Source organism: Ictidomys tridecemlineatus, chromosome 8 (genome assembly GCF_052094955.1).
Source record: "Ictidomys tridecemlineatus isolate mIctTri1 chromosome 8, mIctTri1.hap1, whole genome shotgun sequence".
Classification (NCBI taxonomy): Eukaryota; Metazoa; Chordata; class Mammalia; order Rodentia; family Sciuridae; genus Ictidomys; species Ictidomys tridecemlineatus.
The window spans coordinates 43,710,486-43,733,880 of record NC_135484.1 but is presented as its reverse complement, the minus strand read 5'-3'; positions in this window follow the sequence as shown (position 1 = coordinate 43,733,880).

Sequence of the window (23,395 nt, the reverse complement as noted above, 5' to 3'; positions counted from 1 at the left end):
CCTAACCCACGGTCGCAAATCTTCTCCCGTTTTCTGTAAAAGTTAAAAAATTCTAGATTTTTTTTTTTTTCCTGGGGATTGAACCTAGGGGCAATTGGCCACTGAACTACATCCCAAGTCTTTTTTTTTTTTTTTGAGCCAGTGTCACTACATTGTTTAGGTTGGTCATGAATTTGTGATCTTCCTGTCCCCCTCCTCAGTTGCTGAGTTTACAAGCGTGCACTACCGCACTTGGTACATTTTAGGTTTTGTATTTGGATTAAGGATCCAATTACAGCTAATATTTTAGTAGATGTTGCAAGAGTAGATCTTAGGTCACCGTTTTGTGTCTGGCTCTGCATTGGCATTTGTTGAAAGATTTCTCCTTTTCCCACATGGGAACTTCATACTGATGTAAAAAAAATCAGTTGTTAAAAATGAAGAGAAAGAAAGGAAGAGGAAGGAAGGAAGGAATAATGAAGGTAAGTAAAGGCAGAGAAAGGAAAGGGAGGGAGAGAGCAGGGGGAGGGGAGAGGAGTGGAAGGGAGGGGAAAAGAAAAGAAAGCCCGGTCTTGATTCTTGTACATTCAGAATGAGTCTTGAAAGCAGATAGTATTGCCCTTCAATTTTATTCTTCTTTTTCAAAGTTGTCTTGGCTCTGGTAGAACCCTAGTGTTTTTATGTGAACTTTAATGAGCTTGCCATTTTAGATTAGAACTACATTGAATCTGTGGAACCATATGAGAATAATTTACATGGTAACATATTGAGTCATATGGTTTGAATGAAACAAGCCTTTCCTTTTATTCATGTGTTATTTCTGCCCATAATATTTTGATCTTTTATCAGTTTAACCCCCTGAACTAGGTGCGGTGATGCATGCCTGTAATCCCAGCATCTCTGGAGCCTCAGGCAGGAGATTCCACGTTCAAGGCCAGGCTCAGCAATTTAGACTATAGTTTAGTGGTAAAGTGCCTCTGAATTCAATCCTCAGTCCTGGAGGCGGAAATTATCCCTAAATCTAGGGGTTTGGGAGGAAAACTACACTTTTTTATGCTTTTCAAAGTGGCATTTAAATTTTTCATTTTCTGTTGGTCTTTGCTAATATAGAGAAATGCATTTAAAAAAAGAATTAGCGGTAGATGGGCACAATACCTTTATTTGTTTATTTTTATGTGGTTCTGGGGATTGAATCCAGTGCCTCATGCATGCTAGGCAAGCGCTCTACCACTGAGCCACAACCCTGGACCCTGCAACTGTTTTTTTGTAGTAGTTGTTGTTCAGCATTGATGTATCTGCATTTTGTAAAAACCACCTATGAATTCTAGTGGGAAGGCTATTCCGTGGGGAAAAAAAATGATTTTTTAGTATTAAGCCAACTTTGTTTTTTTGAAAAAATTCCAACTCATTCATGATGTATTATTATTATTATTATTATTATTATTATTATTATTATTATTATTTTGTGTGTGTGGCACTGGTGATTGAACCCAGGGTTTTGTGCATGCAAGGCAAGCACTGTAACAACTGAGCTATATCCCCAGCCCTGTATTATCTTTTTATATGTTATTTGCTAATGTTTTGTTTAAGACTTTTTGCATGTTATCTTTGGGGTATTCATGTAATTTTTTGTTTGCTGGTGTTTCAGGTTTGTAATGTGTTTGTCTTATTTTATTATCAGGTAATGCTAACTTCACAGAATGAGTCAAGAAGTTTTCCCTTCCTTTTGATTTTCTAGAAAAATTTAAAATTGAGGTTTCTTTCTTAATTGTTATAATTTACCTGCAAAGTAATATTAACTTGGCATTTCCATAGTGGGAAAATTTTAGCTACAAACTCAAATTCTTTGAAAGATAAGTGTCGTTCAAACTATCTATTCCTCTTTTTTTTTTTTGTTCTTATTCCAAAATACTCCATTTTGTTCTGGAAGTATCCTTAGTATAAAAAAAACACACTAATTAAGCAATAATGATTTCACCTCAGACCACTTATTTGAAATAAATAACCTCAAAGAGTGAAAGTGTTGAAGACAGTTGACCCCACTCTTTTCATTAATAGCCAGGAAATGACCCAAACCAAAATCATTATAGACAGTCCACATCAATTTTCAAGAAATGTTTGGACTAAAGGGTGACATGGCATTTACAAAATTCTAAGCAACATACCAGGTCAGGAGCATGGTATCAAAATATGTTGACAGAATCATAATTTTTCATGGAATTATAATGAATTCAGGATCATGGATAATTTTTATATTATTTTATGTGAAGATTTTTAATTTATTATTATTATTAATTTGTCAATATACATTCACTCAATAAAACAGTGTAATTCGATCAATTTCATTCCCCAATCCATCCCCTTTCCCTTCCATCCCTTCCCCTATTCCCCTTCATTCTACTTTTAAAGAAACACTTCTATGTTTCTGATGATTTTTAAAAATTTTAATATTTATTTTTTAGGTGTAGATGGACACAACACAATGTCTTTATTTCTATGAGATGCTGAGGATTGAACCCGGGTCTCCCCGTGCTAGGGGAGCCCTCTACCGCTGAGCCACAATCCCAGCCCCCCCCCCCCTTTTTTTTAATTTGTTCTAATTAGTTATACATGGTAGTGGAATGCATTTTGTCATGTTGTACACAAATGGAGCATAACTTCTCATTCCTCTGGCTGCACATGGTGCTGAGTCATACCAGTAGTGTAATCATACATGTATATAGGTAATAATGACTGTCTCATTCTACTGTCTTTCCCATTCCCATTGCCCCACCCCTCCTCTCATTCCTGTTTAAGTCTACATAATCCAAAGTTCCTTCATTCTCCCTCCCCCACCCACCCGCTATGGATCAGCATTGTTTATCAGAGAAAACATTTGGCCTTGGGTTGTTTGGATTTGGCTTATTTCACTTAGTATGATATTCTCTAGTTCTATCCATTTACGTGAAAATGCCATAATTTCATTCTTTATGGCGGAGTAATATTCCATTCTGTATATGTACCACATTTTCAAGCAGCAGGAAAAGATAATTCATTGAAATTCAATATCAGACAGTCAGAGACTCTTAGATGTTGGGAGCCACTGGGACAGTAGCTATATACACACCTTTTAAGTCCTGGGTACTGAACGGGTATTGCACCCGTTGCAATGCAACTGGACTTTACCTCCACTCAGATGAAAGGTACAGCTCCAAGAGTGGGCATCACATAATGGGGTTGAATTACACCCGCGTGTTTGTTGTAACCCTACCCTTTGCCCTTTTTTGGATAGAATGTTCCATGGATTAGCTCCTCCCATTTAATAAAACCCAGGTTTGAGGAGTGCTCCTCCTCCTTTCTTGCCTGCCTTGTCCTCCTTTGGGGAGTTGTGGCTGAGGAGCAGTCACTGAACCCAAAGAAAAAGGTATTTCTCTTTGTGTGATTATTTCGTATCAGTTCTAATTCACTTGGAGTGACCCTGATTGATTTAGTCGCGTGAAGCCGCACTTAGAGACCCATAAATTCAGTATATTGAAAAAAGAATAAGAAAGAGTGTATTGGATTGAAGCCAGTAGCAGCAGTGACAGCAGGACCAGTTAACTGCAGAAGTGAGGGATAATAACAGAAAGAAATAATGGATCAATTGGGCATGGAGCAACTGTCGGACAGAAAAGCAGGCTGAGCTTAGCTGAACCAGAGGTTGTACAATGAGCTGGTTGGTATTTGAAAAGTATTGAGTTTCTCAACTGGTAAATGGAGCTGAAGCAGGAGCCATCAAGAGGCCACTCTGCAGTTTGTTCCTGTGGAAGCCTGTGAAGTCATAGCAAATATTGCCATGCTGTACAGGCAAGCACCTACTGTGTGGCTTAGGATGTACCTAGCAGAGCACAGAGGTACAGACGCACAGAGGATTGTACCCAGCAGGATTCAAGTCAGAGATATGCTGGTGAGAGCAACTTGCTTTCCCTTTGAGTCTGATGGCTCACATAACCAGTTGAAGAGGGTGAGGAAACTGAACAGGTGGGCATGCTTTCACTCTGGAATTCTGTACACTGAATCTGGAAGGCCACATTTTTGGGTAATAGAGTGTGTAAATCTGTGGAGTGTTGGCTCCTCTTCCCTTCTAGTAGAATTCTCAGGAGATCCCTTGAGATGCAGATGGGCCTCTACCTGGCCCAACAGGTGTGTTCATCTAATCTCTCCAGAGCAGGTACCACCCAACAAAGTTCCAAAGGCTTGATTAAAGCCAAACCTCAACTGCCAGAAGTTTCCATGTAGAACTCTGTAGCAGTCCTACCCTGGGAGCACTTTGATTTAGTCTGTCCAGACAGAACTCCAAATGATAGTACTTCCTATTCTGTTCTTCCTTATAATTAGTGAGAAGGGAAACTGAGAACTATTTCAGCCAGCTGTGACTCCAGGTCACTCTAGCTGGCAAGTTGGTGAGCAACACAAACAGAGCCAAAGTTTAACAACTTCCAGTCTTTGCTGGAGGTTCATAGCCCCAGAAGAAATGGAAAGAAGGGTAGTCTGGCATAGTGAGTGAACACCCATTTTTGTTAACAGTTTTCATAACCTGAGCACAGCAAATTCATTTTTCATTAAACCCCACCACTACCACCAACACCAGGGTTCATGCTGTGCTGATTGGTTTTGTGGATGTACATATGCATATTTGTTTCTTTTTTCTTCTTTATATTTATTATTTTTGTTTTCTGAGGGTTAGGGGTTTTATTTTTCTTGTTTGTATCTTATATAAAGGGCGTTTGTGCTTTCATGTCATGTTAGGAGGGGAGAAGTTTTAGGAGTAGGGCTAAAGATAGGATCAGGGAATGAACATGTATAAGCATATATTTAAATAAAAAAATGAAAATATCTGTGCAATTATCTAGAAAAACCTTTATAAATGTATATATGCTCACAAAGGAGAGTTTTCAGTCTATCTCTGTTCTGATGTTTTGATTTAAAACTGGGCCATAGACTCATAGCTGAAAATATGTTAATATATATGATATTATAGGTGAATATATAAATGTATTTGGCAAAATATCAATGAATATTCATAAAAATATAAATGATTATATGTGTAAGGGCATTTGGTTTTTCTTTAGTGTTAGGTAAGAAAATATTTTAGGTAAGGGTAGTCTAGGGTTAGGGTTAGGAAGTTAACATGAATAACTATATATTTGAATTAAAAAATGGAAATTTACCTGTGAATGTATAAGAAAACCTATTAAATGTACATGTTCTCAGAAATGGAGATTTTTTTCAATCCATCTCCATGCTGACATTTTTGTTTAAAACTGGAGTATGAATTTATAAGTTAAAATATATTAATATATAATATTATAAGTGAACATATAATATATATGGCAAAATATCTGTGACTATTCATATAAATGTAAATGATCTTATGTGTAAGAGCATTTGCATTTGATTTAGTGATAAGTGTGGGAGTACATTCATGGATAGGGCTAGGCTTACAATTTGGAAACAAACATTTATAGCTATGTATATGAATAAAAAATGAAATAATACATAAAATTATGTCAGAAAACTTATACAAATTTATATGTTTTCATATATAGATAGTTTTTGGCTACCTCTGTGTTGACATTCTGGTTTAAAACTGAGGCATGCGTTCATAGGTGATATTAATATATATGATATTGTTACTATATAAATGAACAAGGCAAAATGTTTATGGATATTCATATAAATGTGAATTATTATATGCAAAAGGGCATTGTCATTTTTTTTATTGTTGGTCGTTCAAAACATTACATAGTTCTTAATATATCATATTTTACAGTTTGATTCAAGTGGGTTATGAACTCCCAGTTTTACCCCGTATACAGATTGCTGAATCACATCAGTAACACTTCCATTGATTTACATATTGCCATTCTAGTGTCTGATGTATTCTGCTGTCTATCCTATTCTCTACTATCCCCCCTCCCCTCCCCTCCCCTTTTCTCTCTCTACCCCCTCTACTGTAAATCATTTCTTCCACATGTATTATCTTGTCTTACCCCTCCTTTCCTCTTATATGTAATTTTGTATAACCCTGAGGATCACCTTCCATTTCCATGCGATTTCCCTTCTCACTCTCTTTCCCTCCCACCTCTCATCCCTGTTTAATGTTAATCTTCTTCTCAAGCTCTTCGTCCCTACCCTGTCCGTGGTTACTCCCCTTATATCAAAGGAGTCATTTGGCATTTTTTAAAGATTGGCTACCTTCTCTTAGCATAATCTGCTCTAATGCCATCCATTTCCCTCCAAATTCTATGATTTTGTCATTTTTTAATGCAGAGTAATACTCCATTGTGTATAAATGCCACATTTTTTTTATCCATTCATCTACTGAAGGGCCTCTAGGTTGGTTCCACAATCTTGCTATCGTGAATTGTGCTGCTATGAACATCGATGTAGCAGTGTCCCTGTAGCATGCTCTTATTAGGTCTTTAGGGAATAGACCGAGAAGGGGAATAGCTGGGTCAAATGGTGGTTCCATTCCCAGCTTTCCAAGAAATCTCCATACTGCTTTCCAAATTGGCTGCACCAATTTGCAGTCCCATCAACAATGAACAAGTGTACCCTTTTCCCTGCATCCTCTCCAGCACTTATTGTTGTTGGACTTCATGATGGCTGCCAATCTTACTGGAGTGAGATGGTATCTTAGGGTGGTTTTGATTTGCATTTCTCTGACTGCTAGCGATGGTGAGCATTTTTTCATGTACTTATTGATTGATTGTATGTCCTCCTCTGAGAAGTGTCTGTTCAGGTCCTTGGCCCATTTATTGATTGGGTTATTTGTTATCTTATTGTCTAATTTTTTGAGTTCTTTGTATACTCTGGATATTAGGGCTCTATCTGAAGTGTGTGGAGTAAAGATTTGTTCCCAGGATGTAGGTTCCCTGTTTATCTCTCTTATTGTTTCTTTTGCTGAGAAAAAACTTTTTAGTTTGAGTAAGTCCCATTTGTTGATTCTAGTTGTTAACTCTTGCGCTATGGGTGTCCTATTGAGGAATTTGGAGCCGGACCCCACAGTATGTAGATCATAGCCAACTTTTTCTTCTATCAGACTCCGTGTCTCTGATTTAATATCAAGCTCCTTGATCCATTTTGAGTTAACTTTTGTGCATGGCAAGAGAAAGGGATTCAGATTCATTTTGATGCAAATGGATTTCTAGTTTTCCCAGCACCATTTGTTGAAGATGCTATCCTTCCTCCATTGCATGCTTTTAGCCCCTTTATCAAATATAAGATAGTTGTAGTTTTGTGGATTGGTTACTGTGTCCTCTATTCTGTACCATTGGTCCACCTGCCTGTTTTGGTACCAGTACCATGCTGTTTTTGTTACTATTGCTCTGTAGTATAGTTTGAAATCTGGTATCGCTATACCGCCTAATTCCTGCTTAGCATTGTTTTTGCTATTCTGGGTCTTTTATTATTCCACATGAATTTCATGATTGTTTTATCTATTTCTACAAGAAATGCTGTTGGGATTTTGATTGGCATTGCATTGAACTTATAGAGAACTTTTGGTAATATCGCCATTTTGATGATGTTAGTTCTGCCTATCCATGAACAGGGTATATTTTTCCATCTTCTAAGGTCTTCTTCTATATCTCTCTTTAGGGTTCTGTAGTTTTCATTGTATAAGTCTTTCACCTCTTTTGTTAGGTTGATTCCCAAGTATTTTATTCTTTTTGAGGATATTGTGAACGGAGTGGTTGTCCTCATTTCCATTTCAGAGGATTTGTCGCTGATATACAGGGATGCATTTGATTTATGCATGTTGATTTTATAACCTGCCACTTTGCTGAATTCATTTATTAGCTCTAATAGTTTCTTTGTAGACCCTTTTGGGTCTGCTAGGTATAGAATCATGTCATCTGCAAATAGTGATAATTTAAGTTCTTCTTTTCCTATTTTTATGCCTTTAATTTCTTTCGTCTGTCTAATTGCTCTGGCCAGTGTTTCGAGGACTATGTTGAACAGAAGTGGTGAGAGAGGGCATCCCTGTCTTGTACCAGATTTTAGAGGGAATGCCTTCAATTTTTCTCCATTCAGAATGATGCTGGCCTGTGGCTTATCATAGATTGCTTTTACAATGTTGAGGTATGATCCTGTTATCCCTAATTTTTCTAGAGTTTTGAACATAAAGGAATGCTGTACTTTGTCAAATGCTTTTTCTGCATCTATCGAGATGATCATATGGTTCTTATTTTTAAGTCTATTGATGTGGTGAATAACATTTATTGATTTCCGTATATTGAACCAGCCTTGCATCCCAGGGATGAATCCTACTTGATCATGGTGTATAATTTTTTTTGATATGTTTTTGTATCCGATTTGCCAGAATTTTATTGAGGATTTTTGCATCTAGGTTCATTAGAGATATTGGTCTATAGTTTTCTTTCTTTGAAGTGTCTTTGTCTGGTTTAGGCATCAGGGTGATGTTGGCCTCGTAGAATGTATTTGGAAGTTCTCCCTCTTTTTCTATTTCCTGAAATAGCTTGAAAAGTATTGGTGTTAGTTCCTCTTTAAAGGTTTTGTAAAACTCTGCTGTATACCCATCCTGTCCTGGGCTTTTCTTAGTTGGTAGTCTTTTGATGGTTTCTTCTATTTCTCTATTGTTATTGGTCTGTTTAGGTTGTCTATGTCCTCCTGACACAATCTGGGCAGATCATATGACTTAAGAAAGTTATCTATGCCTTCACTATCTTCTATTTTATTGGAGTATAAGGATTCAAAATAACTTCGGATTATGTTCTGTATTTCTGAAGTGTCTGTTGTGATATTGCCTTTTTCATCCCATATGCTAGTATTTTGGGTTCTCTCTTTTCTTCTCTTTGTTAGAATGGCTAAGGGTCTGTCGATTTTATTTATTTTTTCAAAGAACCAACTTTTAGTTTTGTCAATTTTTTCAATTGTTTCTTTTGTTTCAATTTCATTAATTTCAGCTCTGATTTTAATTATTTCTTGCCTTCTACTTCTTTTGCTGTTGTTTTGCTCTTCTTTTTTCTAGGATTTTGAGATGAAGTATGAGATCATTTATTTGTTGGCTTTTTCTTTTTTTAAGGAATGAACTCCAAGCAATGAATTTTCCTCTTAGAACTGCATTCAATGTGTCCCATAGATTCCGATGTGTTGTGTCTGTGTTTTCATTTAACTCTAAGAAGTTTTTAATTTCCTCCTTGATGTCTTCTAAAACCCATTGATCATTCAGTAACCTATTGTTCATTCTCCAAGTGATGCATGATTTTTTCTTCCTTCTTTTATCATTGATTTTCAGTTTCATTCCATTATGATCAGATAAGATGCATGGTATTATCTCTACTCCTTTATATTGTCTAAGAGTTGCCCTGTGACATAATATATGATCTATTTTTGAGAAGGATCCATGTGCTGCTGAGAAAAAAGTGTAACTACTTGATGTTGGGTGGTATATTCTATATATGTCAATTAAGTCTAGGTTGTTAATTGTGTTATTGAGTTCTATAGTTTCCTTATTTAACTTTTGTTTGGAAGATCTGTCCAGTGGTGGGAGAGGTGTGTTGAAGTCTCCCATGATTATTGTATGGTGGTCTATTAGACTCTTGAACTTGAGAAGAGTTTGCTTGATGAACATAGCTGCACCATTATTTGGGGCATATATATTTATGATTGTTATGTCTTGTTGGTGTATGGTTCCCTTGAGCAGTATGAAGTGTCCTTCTTTATCCCTTTTGATTAACTTTGGCTTGAAATCTATTTTATTAGATATGAGTATGGACACTCCTGCTTGTTTCCGCAGTCCATATGAGTGGTATGATTTTTCCCAACCTTTCACCTTCAGTCTATGTATATCTTTTCCTATCAAATGCGTCTCCTGTAGGCAGCATATTGTTGGGTCTTGTTTTGTGATCCATTCAACTAGCCTGTGTCTCTTAATTGGTGAGTTTAAGCCATTAACATTTAGGGTTATTATTGAGATATGGTTTGTTCTTCCAGCCATATTTGTTTATTAATATTTCTAAACCTGATATGTTTTCCTCTTTGATTACTTTCCCCCCTTTACTGTCCTACCTCCCACTGTTGGTTTTATTTTCCATTTCCTCTTCCTTTAATGTTTTGCCAAGGATTTTTTGAAGAGATGGTTTTCTAGCTGCGAATTCTTTTAACTTTTGTTTATCGTGGAAGGTTTTAATTTCATCTTCCATCCTGAAGCTTAATTTCGCCGGATACACGATTCTTGGTTGGAACCCATTTTCTTTCAGTGTTTGAAATATGTTATTCCAGGATCTTCTAGCTTTCAAAGTCTGTGTTGAGAGATCAGCTGTTATCCTGATTGGTTTACCCCTAAATGTAATCTGCTTCCTTTCTCTTGTAGTTTTTAAAATTCTCTCCTTATTCTGTATGTTAAACATCTTCATTATAATGTGTCTAGGTGTGGATCTCTTATGATTTTGCACATTCGGCATCCTGTAGGCTTCTAGGATTTGGGATTCTATCTCATTCTTCAAGTCTGGGAAGTTTTCTCATATTATTTCATTGAATAGATTGTTTATTCCTTTGGTTTGGAGCTCTGTGCCTTCCTGTATCCCAATGACTCTTAAGTTTGGTCTTTTAATATTATCCCATATTTCTTGGATGTTCTGCTCATGGTTTCTTAGCAGACTTGCTGAGCTGTCTATGTTCCTTTCAACTTGAAATACTTTGTCTTCATTGTCTGATGTTCTATCTTCTAAGTGATCTACTCTGCTGGTAGTATTCTCAATTGAGTTTTTAAGTTGGTTTATTGCTTCCTGCATTTCTAGGATTTCTATTTGGTTTTTTTTTTATTACCTCTATCTCCCTGTGAAATTGATCTTTTACTTCCTGGATTTGTTTATGTAGTTCCTTGTCAAAGTGATCTTTCATTGTCTGATTTTGCTGTCTCATGTCTTCCTTGAGACTCCAGATCATCTGAAGCATGTATATCCTGAACTCTTTATCTGACATTCCATCTGTTGCAGCTATTACCTCTTCTAAAGTTGAGTTGACCTGCATTGCTTGTGGTCCTTTCTTTCCTTGTCTTTTCATACTGCTCGCATTTCTTTCTGCTTGGTGAAACTGTTGTGTTTTTGAAATTTATCCCCTATTTATTTATATTGCTCTTGTATAGTTGGGAAGTCTCCCTTGCAGGGCAGGTAGTAGCTGTGCTCCTCCTCTAATTAGGGTGGTCTGTCTACCACGCTGGTCGGTTGCAGGTCTGCCCACCCTGCGGGCGTGGGTGGCGGCTCTGCTCTGCCCCCACTCCAATTGTGGTGACGTAACTACCACGCCCTCGGGTCGTTGGTCCTGATCCGGATGTGGGCAACGGCTCTGCTCAGTCCGCACTCCAATTGGTGTGACGTGTCTACCACGCTGGCAGGCCTCTAGGCCTGTTCCGTCGGTGGGTCACAGGTCTGCCCACCCTGGGGGCTCGTGCGGCAGTTCTGCTCAGCCCCCACTCCCAATGGGGTACCTGACTGCCTCTCCAACGGGTCGCTGAGCCCCCTCCAGACACGGGCGGCAGCCCTGCTCCACCCCCACTCCAACCAGTGTGACGTGACTGCCTCGGTGCTACGTGTCCACCATGCTGGCAGGCTACCGGGCCTGTCCTGCCAGTGGGTCGCAGGTCTGCCTACCTTGCAGGCTCAGATGGCGGCTTTGCACAGCCCCTACTCCAAATGGAGTGACTTGACTATCGCGCCATCGGGTCGCTGGTCCTATTGTAGGCGTGGGCGGCTACTCTCTTCGGCCCCAGCTGCAGTTGGGGTGTCGTGATACCACGCCAGCGGGTCACTTGGCCTGCTCTGGGCGCAGGCGGCAGCTCCACTCTGCCCCCCCCGCCCCTCCCCCCCCCCGCCCCTCCCCCCCCCCCCCCCCCCCGCACCCAGCAGGACCCGGGCCGAGAAGCAGTCACCGCAGGTTCCCCAGCCCTGGGCCAAAGCAGCTTCGGGAGCCAGAACCCGGCCTCTCTGATCCCGGGACACGCTCCGCTAGGAGCTGGCTCCTAGGAGCGACCCCTGCGGGTTCCCCAGCCCCAGGCCAAAGCAGCTCCGGGAGCCAGAGCCTGGCCGCTCCAAGTTCTCCAAGCTCGGTGCACGGTCTGCTGGGAGCAGGCTCAAAGACGCAGTCCCCGTGGGCTCCCCAGCCCCGGGCCAAAACTGTTCCGGGAGTCAGAACCCAGCCACTCCGAGCTCAGCGCATGCTCCACTTAGAGGTGGCCTCAACACGCAGTCTCCGCAGGTTCCCCAGCCCTGGGCCAAAGCAGCCCTGGGAACCAGAATCCGGCCGCTCAGAGCCCGGCACACGCCTTGCCAGGAGCGTGCCCCCAGGAGTATTCTCCACAGATTCTCAAGCCCCAAGCCTGAGCGATCTGTCTGGGAGACGCAGGCAAATACCAGCCTGAAATCACCTGTTCCGTAGCTGAATGAGCTGAGATCAGTAGAAAACAGGGATGATTACATCAGCTCTCTAAGATGGTGGCTGCTGTCCTCTGTGGTCCGACCGGTGTCGAGAACCGAACTGGACCGCTTCTCTCCTCTGTCTCAAAGCCAGAACTCAGCACTAAGCACGGCCATTGCACCACTGGCAGGAGCCCCCAAAATCCACATCGCTGCACCCCTGCTCTGGCACCTCGCCACTTCCCAGCGCGCGCCGCAGACTCCAGCTGCAGGGCGGTCCGCTGATCAGGCAATGTGACCCTCTGTGTGGAGAAATCGCCCGCGACCAAGCCCCCGCAGCCGAACCTCGCGAGATGGAAATCCGTCTACTAGATTCTGGAGCACCTCAATTTCACTGGAAATTCCCAACAAGATATCCTTCAGCCGTTTCACTTCGTCTTTCTCCTGCTCAGTGACGCGGTGCACTGGGGTGATGCACTCCCTTCGCTGCCATCTTCTCCCCCAATATGCATTGTCATTTTTATGTAGGGTTAGTGGCAGGATAGCTTTAGAGCTAGGGCTAGGGTTAGGTTTAATGAACAAACGTGTCAGTATAAAGAAAAAAATGAAAATATACATGACATTATGTAGAAAAAGCTATATGAACATCTATCTTTTCAGCAAAGGACAGGATTCAGTCTATCTCTGTGATGACATTTAGGTTTAAACTGAAGCATAGATTCATATGTGAAAATATATTTACATAAATGATATTAAAGGGAGATCCAAGATGGCGAGCTAGAGGGAGGCGGCATTCCTTGTCGCTCCATGACTCAGGATTCAAGCAGAGGGAATACCTTTTCTTTGCCAGATAGCCCAGTAGCTGTTGCTACCCATCAGTCCCCTGCCGTTTACCCCTTAATCATCTTCTGTGGATCGCCTGCCATCTGGTAGCATATTACCCACTTTTTTAATGCAGGTGGCTTGCTGACTGCCACCTATCGTCCATCATTTGCCCATTTGCCTGCCTCTTGCCTGCTCATCACTGGTCTTTTGAAAAACCAGCCTCTATCTCAGAGCAAAGTTTGTCCAAGGAAGCGGGGCGTGACCCTTGTGCTTAGAAAGACCCACAGAACACTCCTAGGCACACACCCACCCTGCTGATTTGTTTATCTACAAATAACAGGAGAGATCTGCTGTGCCAGGTGTCTCTGACTCATTCAGGCTAGGTGAGGACTCATAGCAACCCCCTAGCAGCCACCAATCTACATGAGACAGGAAAAATATCTGGGATGCCAGATGACCCTTCCAGTAGTTTATGGTGGTTGATAACGTGTTGGGAAACCATGTAGTTCAGCACGAACACCCCCTTGGCTTAAACCAATCAGTTCAAACGAATCCCCCTCTTGTACTAACCAATCACCCCTACCCAACTTGTTCCGCCAGTGACTGTGCTAATCATGTTTTAGAGTTGTTTTATGATTTTCCTGCAGTGTGTGATGATTTGCTAAGAGATGCTATGATGTATGTGAAGTCCCTGCCTTCCCCAAAGAGTGTATAAAACTGATGCAAACCCTGGGCACGGGGCCTCTCAGTGTCACCTGTTGCTGTGTGCAGGCGGAGGACTGAGCTAGCTTGAAATAAACACCTCTTTGCTGCTTACATCGATCTTGGTCTCTGGTGGTCTTTTGGGGGTCCCGAATTAGAGCATAACACTTTCATCTACCCATTGCCCACTGGCCAACGTCCACCCATCCATCACCTGCCTTCAGCCTTCAGACCACCCACATATCACCCGCAGATCGCCAGCAGATCACCCACTTCCCACTGCCCACTACCTGCTGCTGCCTGGCAGTCCATCATCACAGTACCAGCAGATTTGGTTACACATGGCAGCTTCTATCTTGGGACACCCACCAGGACCCTGGGGTTTGTCATCACCATTGTTGCTATCTCGGGCGCGGCTGCCTCAGTTTGGAAATACCATCTAGGGGCTGGATATATATTGTCAGGGTACCTGCAGGTCTGGTTTCACCTGAGGTCTTTGCTGGGTGTGATAATGGCCGTCATCTGGTGGCCTCTTTGCAGGGTCACTCCCCTGTGTGAGCACATCCCTGGTGGTCTCTCTGCAAGTTAAAAAGGCATTGAGATCTTGAGACTGCAGCAAGGCAGAGCCTGGGAAGCTAAATCCCAGGTTCCTCAGATAGCAGTTGGGTCTCTGTGAGTCAGTCTGGGTCTGGCAACCTGTGGAATGCCAGAGACTAGGAGCAGTTCCTCAGGGGGAGCATAGGTTGGAGAAACTAGAGAAAACTGGCTCTCTACAGCTCATTGAGTCCTGAACTATGCAGGGGACAAAAGGGGCCAGCTACAACAGGTGGGAAGACCAGAAGAGGGCATGAGAGTGTCTGCACAAAACTTGCCCACCCAAGTGGTCCCATGCCCACCTATTGGAGCTAACATCAAACTTAAGATAACCCCACCTATCAGTGGAGAAGGGAAGCAGAGAAAAATTTTGAAAGCCAACAGAAGCAATTGTTCAATTTTCAATTGAGACTTTCAAAATCACATACAAAAACATATTTAAAAAATAATGCACCGTGATCAAGTTGGGTTCATCCCAGGGATGCAAGTTTGGTTCAACATATGGAAATCAATAAATGTAATACATCACATAAATAGACTTAAAGACAAGAATAATATGATTATCTCAATAGATGCTGAAAAGTATTTGACAAAACATAGCACCTCTTCATATTCAAAACATTAGAAAAACTAGGGAGAGAGGAACATACCTCAACATTGTAAAATCTATCTGTGCTAAGTCCAAGGCCAACATCATTCTAAATGGAGAAAAATTGAAAGTATTCCCTCTAAAAACTGGAACAAGACAGGGATGCCCTCTTTCACCACATCTATTCAACATAGTCTTTGAAAGACTAGCTAGAGCAAAATTAAAAGAATGAAAGAAATTAAAGAAATGCAAATAGGAAAAGAAGAACTCAAACTATCACTATTTGCTGATGACATAATTTTATATTTACAAGATTCAAATTCCACCAGAAAATTTCTAGAACTAATAAATGAATTCATCAAAGTAGCAGGAGATAAAATCAATGTCCATAAATCAAATGCATTTCTATACATAAGTGATGAATCCACTGCAACAGAAATTAGGAAAACTATCCCATTCACAATAGCCTCAAAATAAATAAATAAATAAATAAAATACTTGGGAATCAATCTAACAAAAGAGGTGGTAGATACTTACAATGAAAACTACAGAACACTAAAGAAAAAAATTGAAGAAGATCTTAGGAGATGGAAAGATCTCCCATGCTCTTGGATAGGCAGAATTAATATTGTCAAAATGGCCATATTACCAAAAGCTCTATATAGATTTAATACAATTCCTATTTAAATACCAATGACATTTTTCATAGAATTAGAAAAAGCAATTATGAAATTCATTGGGAAAAATAAGAGATGAAGAATAGCCAAAGCAATCCTTAGCATGAAAAGTGAAGCAGGAGGCATCACAATACCAGACCTTAAATCATACTACACAGTAACAAAAATGGCATGGTATTGGCATGAAAACAGACATGCAGACCAATAGAACAGAATAGAAGACACAAAGACAAACCCACATAAATATAGTAATCTCATAATAGACAAAGGTGCCATAAACATACACTTGAGAAAAGATAGCCTCTTAAACAAATGGTGCTGGGAAAACTGGAAATTCATATGTAACAAAATGAAATTAAACCCTTATCTCTCACCCCGCACAAAACTCAACTCAAAGTGGATTAAAGACCTAGGCATTAGATCAGAGACCCTGTGCCTAATAGAAGAAAATGTAGGCCCAAAACTTCATGTTGGCTTAGGAACTGACTTCCTGAACAAGACTCCTAAAATGCAAGAAGTAAAATCAAGAATCAATAAATGGAATGGACTCAAAGTAAAATATTTCTTCTCAGAAAATTAAACAATGAAATCAGTAATGTGAGGAGAGCCTACAGACAGAGCATTAATCTCCAGGATATATAAAGAACTCACAACACTTAACACCAAATAAAACAAATAACCCAATCAATAAATGAGCTAAGGAACTGAACAGATACTTCACAGAAGAAGAAATACAACTGATCAATAAACATGAAAAAATGTTAATCATCTCTAGCAATTAGAGAAATGCAGATCAAAACTACTCTTAAGATTTCATCTCACTCCAGTCAGATGGCAATTATCGAGAATACAAGCAATAATACATGTTGGTGACGATGTAGGGAAAAAGGTATACTCATACATTGCTGGTGGGACTGTAAATTGGTGCAACCACTATGGAAAGCAGTATGGATATACCTCAGAAACTATGAATGGCACCACCATTTGACGCAGCTATCCTACTCATTGGGTTATACCCAAGGACTTACAATCAGCACACTATAGTGAGGTAGCCACATCAACGTTTATAGTAGCTTAATTAACAATAGCTAAACTATGGAACCAACCTAGATGTCCTCCAATGAATAAATAAAATGTGGTACATCTACAGAATGGAATATTAGCCATAAAGAAGAATGAAATTATGGCATTTGCAAGTAAATGGATGGAACTAGAGAATGTCATGCTAAGTGAAATAAGCCAATCCCCCAAAACTAAAGGCCAAATGTTTTCTTTGATAAGCAGACGTTGATCCATAGTAGATCAGATGGAGGCAGGAAGGGTAGGGAATAATAAAGGAACTTTTGTTTGTGCAGAGGGAAGTGAATGCAGGAAAGCGGCAGTGGGCGTAGGAAGGACTGTAGAATGAGACAGACATTATTAACCTAATAGCGTGTATGATTACTACTGGTTTCACTCAACACCATGCACAGCCAGAAGAATATGAAGTTGTGCTCCATTTGTGTACAACGTGTCCTAATGAAATTTTTTATTTATATTTTGCCATCAAGAATAGCAAAACTGGGGCTGGGGTTGTGGCTTAGTGGTAAAGTGCTTGCCTGGCATGTGTGAGTCACTGGGTTTGAGTCTCAACACCATATATAAATAAAATAAAGGTCCATCAGCAACTGAAATATATATATATATATATATATATATATATATATGTGTGTGTGTGTGTGTGTGTGTGTGTGTGTGTGTGTGTGTGTATTTAAAAGAACAGCAAAACTTAATTACAAAAAAACGAGACTGAGATGATTTGAAATATAATTCAAGGAACAGAATTAAAATTTTAATGACTACTAGAAAAACTAGGTACTAGCATTAGGTATTATTTTATGTTTTAAAAAATAACTGGAGACATTGAGACTATGTACATATTATGGCTGATTGTGCATACTCTTCAGTACTCTTTAAGAGGGGAAAATACTATAAATCTACAGAAAAATAAAAAAACCAAATAATATTATAGTTGAAAATATAAATGAAACTGTCAAAATATCTATGAATATTCATGTAAATGTACATGACTTTAGGTGTAAGGGCTTTTGTGGTTTGATGCAGTGTTAGGGGAGGAAGAAGATGTAGGAATTGGGCCATGGTTAACGTTGGGTTTCAAGCTTGGGTAACTATATATTTGAGTATAAAAATAAAAATGTACTTGAAATTATGGAGAAAATCTATATGAATGTCCACGTTGTCACAAAGTAATAGGTTTCACTGTATGTCTATGCTGACATTTTGGTTTAAAACTGAGCCATGGATTCATAGGTGAAAATGAAGCAAGAATGAAAGACAGGCAGTTATTGTAGACAGGTAATTGGGTCAGAAAGAGGAGATAAAAAATGGTTTGGGTCTGAAAAGTTAGAGACTGCTTCTGAGTGAGTGAAATGCTAACCCTTTCAGAGTCTTTCACCCATCACCCAGGTTACCTGCCTATTTGTTCCTCACAACAGGTTAATTAATGCTGTTAATTAATGTTTCCTGGGCTGCCGCTCCTTTCCTGCCTGGGATCACTTCACCTTTGGCCCTTCCAGCCCGTTGACTTCTCACTTTTTTTTTTCTTTTTCTTTCTTTCTTTTTATTTATTTCTTTCACACACGACAATAGTGGAATGCATTACATTCATTATTATCCATTCACAACACAATTTTTCATAACTATAAAGTTATATAAAGTATGTTCATACCAAATTATGCCATTATACATGAGCTCTCTTATTGATTTTTTTTACATTACAATTCTTAATACACCTTTATACCAGAGTTTATCATATCTCTGTTTGTATATAAGGTATGTTGACACCAAATTCACATCGTCTTCTCCTTTTGGCCATTCTACCGGCATCTCCCAGACCTAGTACACAGGATGGGGAAAGGAAGGGGAGAGATAAGCAGGGAAGAGGGAAGGAGAACAAAGAAAATGTAAGAGGTTTAAAAGGGGGGAGGATCCTCCCACTTCTTGGGATATGAGGATACCAGCTGTGGCCCCCTTCTTCCTCCACGGAGAAGTCTGTGTTACTATGATTTAAAGAAAACTTGTTTTTTACGCTTACCTCAGGGCTTCTCTGGTACAAACTTCAATGTTTGGGGAGGCAGAACTTGTCTCTGGTAACTGGCAGTAACAAAAATATATAAATATATATGATATTGTAGGTGAGTATAAGAATGTATATGGAAAAATATCTATGAATATTCATATAAATGTTCATGATTATCAGTGTAAGGTCTTTGGTATTTTAATGTAGAGTTAGGAGTGGGCCTAGGTTTAGGGGTAGGGTACAAACATGTAAATACTTATTTGAATAAGAAAAATACATGTAGTTATGTAAGAAAACCGATATAAATGAATATGTTCTACTCAAAGGAGAGGTTTTTTTAGAGGGAGGTACTGGGGATTGAACTTGGGGTTGCTTGGCCACTGAGTCATATCCCCAGCCCTATTTTGTATTTTATTTAGAGACAGGGTCTCACTGAGATGCTAAGCACTTCCCTATTTCTGAGGCTGGCTTTGAACATGCAATCCTCTTGCCTCAGACTCCAGAGCCGCTGGGATTACAGGTGTGTGCCACCACACCCAGCAACAGAGAGGTTTTGGACTAGCTTCATTCTGACACTTTGGTTGAAAACTTGGCATGGAATCCTAATTGAAAATATATTAATATAAATGATATTATAGATGAGTATATAAATATACATGATAAACCATTTACGAATATTTACATGATTGTGAATGATTGTATTTGTATGGGCATTTGGTTTTGATGTACTGTTGTATGCTGGAGTAGCTTTAGGGGTAGGGCTAGAGTTAGGGTCAAGGAATAAACATGTATAACTACATATTTGAATAAATAAATGACAATATACATGAAATAGTGTAGAAAAACTTATATAAATGTCTGTGTTCTCAAAAATAGATATTTTAATGGAAAACTAGGCCATGGATTCATAGGTGAAAATATATGATGTTATAGTTGAATATATAAATGTACATGGCAAATATCTATGAATATTCATATAAATATCAATGATTATACCTATAAGGATTTTGCATTCTAATGTACTATTGTGGGAGTAGGTTTAGGGGGTCTTGGGTTAGGGTTTGGGAACAAACATGTACATCTATATATTTTAATAAAAAATGAAAATATATGTGAAATTATGTATGAAAATATATATAAACATATATGTTTTCACAAATGGATAGGTTTCAGTCTACCTCAGTGCTGACATTTTGGTTTAAAACTGGGCTATGGATTCATAGGTGATAATATATAAATATATATTATATTACAGGGGAATATACAATTGTACCTTTAAAAATATCTATGATTATTCATTTTAATGTACACGATTTTATGTGTAAGGGCTTTTTCATTTTGGTGGAGTTTTAGGAGAGAGAGTAGGTTTGGGGATAAAGCTAAGGTTAGGAATATGGAACAAACAAGTATAACTATATATTTGAATTAAAAATAAAAATGTACGTGAAATTATGTAGGAATATATGTATGTGATATATATATATATATATATATATATATATATATATATATATATATACACCTACATAATATATACACATATATATGTGTGTGTGTGTCCTACTCTAAGGTAACAGTGATTTAATAGTGGGCCATAGATTCTTGCATTGAAATATATTAATATATATGTTATAGGTGAGTATATGAATGAACCTGGTAAAATTATCCATGTATATTCATATAAATGTAAATGATTATCTGTGCAAGGGCTTGTGGTTTTTGATGTAGTGTTATGTTGAGAGCCACAGCTGAAAGGGCCCCAGCAAACTTCCAGCTGCCAGCAAACTTCCAGCTGCCAGCTGATGATTGGCTCACAGCGGCCCCAGCAACTTCTAGCTGATTAGCTCCTCTGCGGTGATGCTCATTGGACTGTTTCCCCGCCCTTTCAGACTACGGAGCTGCTCATTGGGGGACTTTTTTTTGCCTCCGCCCACGTGACCCAGCCAATCGGTCTCAAGAGCAGGAGGAGTCGGGGAGGTGGAGAGGCTTGTGGGAAGCCGGAGGTGGCAGTTGGGCTCTGAGGGTTTTTCCCGAGGAGCTGTGTGGTGCGGTTTGTGGTTCTAAAAATAAAGTTCGTTTCTTTTGACAAGTGGCTCCTGAATTGTGCCTAGTCAGACTGCGGCAGTGTTAGGTATGGGAGTAGATTTAGGGGTAGAGTTAAGGTTAGGGTTAGGGAACAAATATTTATAATTATATATTTAAATTTAAAAAAATATATATATATATTTGAAATTATGTAGAAAAACCTCTGCAAATATATATGTTCTCACAAATGGTAGATTTTGGTCTAGCTCTGTTGTGAAATGTTTGTTTTAAACTGGGCCTTGTATGCTTCCTTGAAAATAAATTTGTATATATTATAGGTGAGTATATAAATGAACCTAGTAACCTATATATGAATATTCACATAAATGTACAAGATTATATGTAAAAGTGCTTTTGTTTTGATGTAGTGTTAGGGGTGGGAATAGGTTTAGGTGTAGTCCTAGGATTAGGGTGAGGGAACAAACATGTTTAACTATATAATTGAATAAAAAATGAAAATATATGTGAAACGCATGTAGGAAAACATATATAATTGTATATGCTTTCAAAATGAATAGGTTTTGGTCTAGCTCTGTGCTGACATTTTTGTTGAAAACTGAACCACAGATTCACAGGTGAAAATATATTAATATATATGATATTATAGATGAGTATATGTACTTAGCAAAATATCTATGAGTATTCCTTTAATTGTACATTATTTACATGTAAGGGCTTTTGTGTTTTGATGAAGTGTTAGGCATGGGAGTAGGTTTAGGGGTAGGGCTATGGTTAGGGTTAGGTAATGTACATGTGTAACTACATATTTAATAAAAAGATGAAAATATACGTGAAATAATGTAGGAAAACTTAAACAAATGTACATGTTTCCACAAATGGATAGGTTTTGGTCTAAATCCATGAAGACATTTTGGTTGAAACGTGGGTCATGGATTCACAGGTGAAAATACAGAAAATATATTAATACATATGATACTGTGGGTGAGTATATAAATGAAATTGGCAAAATATATATGAATATTCACATAAATGTACATGATTATACATGTAAGGGCTTTTGTATTTTCATGTTTTATTAGGTGTTGGAGTAGGTTTGTGGGTAAGGCTAGGGTTAGAGTAAAATATGTGTATGCATATATTTAAATAAAAAATGAAAATAGACATGAAATTATGTAGGAAAACCTATACAATTATATGTTTTCATGAACAAATGAGTCAGTGTAGCTCTGTGTAGATATTTTGGTTTAAACTAGGTCATAGATTCATATGTGAAAATATAGTATTATTATACATGATATTAATGGTGAGTATATAAATGTACCTAGTAAAATATCCATTAATATAAACAAAAATATACATGATTATATGGGTAAGGGCTTTTGTGTTTTGATGTACTATAGTTATGGAAGTAAATTTAGTTGTAGGGCCCAATGTTGTTTAAAATTGTGCCTTGGATTCATACATGAAAATATATTAATATATATGATGTTATTTCTCAGTATATAAATGTACCTGCCCAATACAAATATTTATATAAATGTACATGATTATACATGGGCTTTTGTTTTTTGATGTAGTGTTAGGAATGGGAGTAGGGTGAGGGGTAAGGCAATCATTAAGGTTAGGGAATGAACATGTGTAACTATGTATTTGAATAAAAAATGAAAATATATGTGAAATTATGTAGGAAAACATACAAATATATATATTTCACAAATGGATAGGTTTTGTTTTAGCTTTATGCTGATATATTGTATTAAAACTGGGCTATTGATTAATACATAAAAATATATTATTGAATGATATTATAGGTGATTTTACAAATGTACCTGTAAAAATATCTATGAATATTCATGTAAATGTATATGATTCTATGTGTAAGGGCTTTTGTGTTTTGATGTAGTGTTAGGGATGTGAGTAGGTTTAGGTCACATTTTCTTTTCTCTTAATGAACTGTATTTTACCATCTTTTAGAACTATTTGGTTTATATAATTTCTGCCACCACCATTCATATTGTTGTGGTTGTTAGTAACATGGATGGCACTATTGCCACCTGTGATTTACATCAATGTCAGAACAAGTTCATAGCTATTTATTGATGTTGCTGTAGGCATCTGCTGATCTTGTCATTCCTTTTTGTGGTAATTAGTATTGTAGGTGCCATATTAGGCACCTGGTATTTATTTTAATGGTATATATTGTTTACTGCTTTTTTTGCTTTTGTTTCCCGTTTCTGTGAGGTGTACTACCAGTTCACAGGGTAGAGACTCTGCTGCCGAACTACACCGAAAACCCAGCCAAAAGAAACTGCACCTGGGTCCACACACTAACTATACTCAAACTTCAATAATACCTTAATACAAATAACAGGGGAGACAAAAACCCCTAAGGAGAGGTCCTTAGGTCCTCCTCATGAACATTCACTTCTACAGCAAAAACAGAATGAACCACAAAGACTATGGGCACCACAACTATGAGGGGTCTCAATGTATATTGTTTCTATAT